Raw genomic sequence first — 4,423 nt, 5'->3', positions numbered from 1 at the left:
TGAATTTATGATTGCAGTGTTTCATAAATTTGGACACAGGGAGAATATTCCGTTACAGTGGGGATTTTGTTGGCTTTGTTGACGCCTATCCGAATCAATATGTGAGTTTCTAGCTTCTTTTTTTTTTTTTTTTTTTTTTTTAATTTCTTTTATGGTCGAATAATTTCCTTGTGCACAACCAGTATTAACACTTGACCTAAGTGCTGTATGTACCTCTAATTTACTCTCTTGATCAGTAATTATTATCTAATAATCCCTCAAAAAAAAAATTATTATCTAATAACTTTCCTGTTTTGAAATACTTGTGCAATATTAAACGTGTTCTATCAATTTTTGAGATTTCTTGCTCTTTTTTTTTTTTTGTTTTTGCAGTGTTACTCCTTTTGAAACTAAGGTCCCGTTTAATTTCTGAAAAAAATTTCACTTTTCATTTCTTAAAATATATGTTCGTTTTATATTACCAACAAAGGGATGGAAGACTTATGTAGTGAATAGTTGTGATAGGGAGAAGCTGGAAGGGAAACTATATATTATCAAAAGTTGTAAGAGAAAATGATGAGGAAAGTATTCCTGCATTCTCTTATGTTTATTATTTGAAGTAAAAATGAAAACAGGAAACATGAGATTCTTAGTTAAATGAGTACATTGTTAACTCATTAATTACTTCTCAAAGCATCTTTAATTACATATCTAGCATAAATCATATGTAATGCTTGTTTTTTTTATTTTTTTTTTTTATTTTATCTCATTAGAAATTAATCATCAGAAGTAACATGTCATGTGATAGAGGAAGTGGCAACTTTGACAAATCAGTATTAAGATTTCAAAACTTCTTTTGCAATTTTTACAATATCTTTGTACAATGAGAAATATGTCTCAAAAGGGACTTTGGTACATTAAGTGCACCATAACCATTTTTCTATTACTACTGCTCTTTTTTGTACGTGTATCAAATTGGAAAACAACGAAATGTAACTTTATTAGTCCAAAACTTAATTCAAATGAAGAATTGTGGTGACCATATGCGGATAAATAGAGAGAATAATACATTCTAAGAACACTTGTATTTGATCTATGGGGATAGCTCTTAGCTGGTACATGCTGTATGATATTACATTTCTGAAAAATTGTAACTAAATATGTAATCTGTGGTTGTAGGCTGAAACTAAAATAAAATTTGAGGAGAAACCATCCACAACTAAGGACTCTTCTGAGGAAGCAACTGTAGCAATGGAAATAAAAGTGAGTTTTAAATTATTATTATTAATATTTTTCTGTTCATTTTTTTGTTTATTACCACTAGGTCAGAGTCTGGCCTATGGTCTGTTGTAGGCCTTTTTTCTTTGTCTAGTCTGATCTATTTAAAAACCTAGTCTGACATGAAAGCCTATTCAATGTTTATTTCATTTTAAGGTTATTAAATAGTCCATTTATTTTCCCGTTTTCTAAATAGGCTAAACAAACCTTTAAACATATTAAAAATACTATTTCACTTTAAGGCATGTCTATCATCGTAAAGCCTTAAAGACCTATTTCACTATAAGGACTTAAAGAATATTTAAATAGTTCATTGTTTGAGTTTTTTCTTTGAAGGGAGTCCATTGTTTGAGTTGTTTCGTGATTTTTATGTTTAATATAAATTAAAAAAAAGTTTTAATAGATATGCATAACTAGGATGACCTATCAAACTTCATAGGCTTTTTTTTGTAGGCCTTAAAAAGCCTAAGCGTATCCTTTATAACAAATAGGTAAGGTCAGGCCGTACACCCTTGTACGTCGACCTGACCTATTGCCAGCCTACCACTGACATAAGAATTACCATATTGGCTTTAACTGCATGCAACATATAAAACCTTGTAACCTATTTCTCTTGGTAATTGCTTTTCAAGGTGTATGGCTTTAACTGCATGCAACATATCAAATCTCATATATAGTCATTTTCTACCATTTATTTCTCCCTCTTTTTGAATATTGAAGCTCTTAAATAGATGATTAATAATAACTATATATATATATATATATATATATATATATATATATATATATATATTCTAAGCTTTCCATTCAAATGAGAAGTTTGATAGGAAATATATTTCCGTTTGTAGTTTTTTTATTCAGTTATATCAAAACTGTCAATCTATACTTGATAGAGAAATGTTAGCAACACACTATCTAATCTATCCCCCAATTTTTTTTAATACAAACACTCATATTGGTTGATATTCATGTGGGTCCTTTCAAATTTAAGTAGGGCACAGATGATTTAGAGGTATATGTTTCCAAAATAGTATATTCCACTTGAATTTTCAACAAATAATAGTGTATATGTTCAAGAGTGTTAGAGAGGGTGTTTTTGATTGAGGAAGTACTCCAAAACTTAATAGACTTTGATGGTCCATTCTAAGAAGTCTAGGATTTGATCTCTGACAATAACTGGAACATGTGGTAAGTTATTCATTTATGAGAAATTGAAACTATTTAATTTGTGGTTGTAGGAAAAAATTAAACTGAAATTGGCATCATGTGCAATTGTAGAGGATTCATCTATTTCTCTTGAGGTAACAACTCTAACAATGGAAACTGTTCCTGAAAAAGTGAGCTTAATTTTATGTATTTCTCTATGTTTATTCAAAGAATGGTGTGTTTCCTTGTAAACAAAGTCACTGCTTCTCAAGTGGCGTGGCTAACAAGTAACATACCAACCTTATATTGTTTCTTTCTTCTCAAGTAGTTAAGCCCTCAAGCACAAAGGTTAATAAGCACAAAGTTAGTCTGTACATTATAAATGATGCAGCCGCTGTACATTAAAACTCCTCCTTCTTCCAATATAGGAGATTAGAATTTAATGGTACATATGAAAATTTAATAAAATGACTAAGGGACATGTTTAAGGGCAGTGACGGACCCAGAAAATTTGAGTGGTGGGGGCCGTATTAATTTAAATTAATGAATAAATAAATTCAATTTAAGTTTAAAAATATTAGACAGTATGTTTTAAAAAATGAAACCAAATAAAAGAAAAATAAAATATGAAATTTTTTAAGTAGTATACTATGTCAATGTCCTATTTTTTACACATGCATCAAATAAGGTGTTGTCATATGAGTTAATGTAAATAAATAAAACACATGAGTTGTCATATTCATTAGTTGATGTGGAACACATCATTAGATTCATATGCAAAATAATTGTACATTAACGAATCATACTAGCTAAACTTATGAAAACATAAATACTCCTTTAGATCCTTTTTATAAAAGATAAATGAGTTGACAAAAATTCATATATTTAGTTTATATTATGAATGAGATATTTCAACTTTTGTTAACTCATTTGTCTCTTATAATAAAGATTAAATGGAGTATTATTTATGGTATATTTTTCTAAACTTATCATTAAAGAAAGACAAAAATAAAGTGGAAAATGGCTGACTTTAATACTTGCATACATTATTACAATACTTATAGTTATATGTCATTGAAGAGTAAAATACCAACACTACGGGTATGTTTGGATGAGAAAAGAAAGTGAAAGGAAAAATAGTAAGAGGAAAGATTGTTAAAGGAAAGAAAGTAAAAGGAAAGTGAGAGGATTTTTGTGGTTGTTTGGAATGAGTGAAAGTAAATAGAAAGGAAAGAATGAGCTATATTTATTTAATGACATTTATACCCTTATATAATTTTTTTTTATCTATTATACGGTAGCAATCTAATATAAAAAATTATTTTATTGTAGCATATGTATATATATTAACCATTTGCATGTAATTTTTCCGGTACGTGCAGATATATTTTTTTGAAAACCGTACGTACAAATATACAAGTATTATATTATAATCTTAGTTAATATATATTATATAAAATGGTTTTGGGTTTTTTCTCCCCTAAAAAATGTTTTGGGCTTTGTGTCTTTTCAACAAATATATGCTTTCTGTGGTCTTTCTCACCAATTTGAAGAGGATAGAGAGAAGATTGCTTTTTGACGTGGGACCCATGAAAAAGCTTCTTTCCTACCTTGTTTATAATCAAACCAAACGATGGAAACACTTTCTTTCTATAACCTATATCTTTCCTGGTAGGTTTCCTTCCTTTGTTCCAAACAATGCCTACAAGTCAGGCAAGGAAGAAACATGTATATAGCAGAAAAATAAAATAGAAGTGAGGGCCTTGGCCCACAGTGTGGTCTATGTGGGTCCGTCCCTGTTTAAGGGTGAAGCTTCTCATCAAGATTATATTACATTTGACTTTGTTGGTGGAATGGACTTTCACATGCATAATATAACATCTTATTCTCAACCTGTAGGATGAACGTTTTACGTCAAGGAAAAACCGTTGTGGAGCTTGTGGTGTACGAGGACATAATCGGCAAACCTGCTCTAAAGCAATGTGAAATCGTTTATGAAAACAATCTTTATGTTTGTTTG

The 4,423-nt window shown here is 29.6% G+C and overlaps 1 long non-coding RNA gene across 1 annotated transcript; it reads right to left on the bottom strand.

Annotated features, from left to right (window-relative positions):
* Nucleotides 1–3,416: 3,416 nt before the first annotated feature.
* On the bottom strand, nt 3,417–4,214 carry LOC146908611 (uncharacterized). Its single transcript, XR_015018996.1, has 2 exons — nt 4,106–4,214; nt 3,417–3,498 (listed from the first exon to the last, which is right to left on the bottom strand). It is a non-coding gene; the product is annotated as an uncharacterized LOC146908611 (long non-coding RNA).
* Nucleotides 4,215–4,423: the final 209 nt, after the last annotated feature.

The sequence above is a fragment of the Medicago sativa genome, chromosome 7, assembly GCF_051527215.1.
Source record: "Medicago sativa cultivar Bolivia chromosome 7, Bolivia_mono, whole genome shotgun sequence".
NCBI classification, from domain to species: Eukaryota; Viridiplantae; Streptophyta; class Magnoliopsida; order Fabales; family Fabaceae; genus Medicago; species Medicago sativa.
Note: the sequence above shows the minus strand (reverse complement) of the source record. Positions and strands in the feature narration are given on the sequence as shown.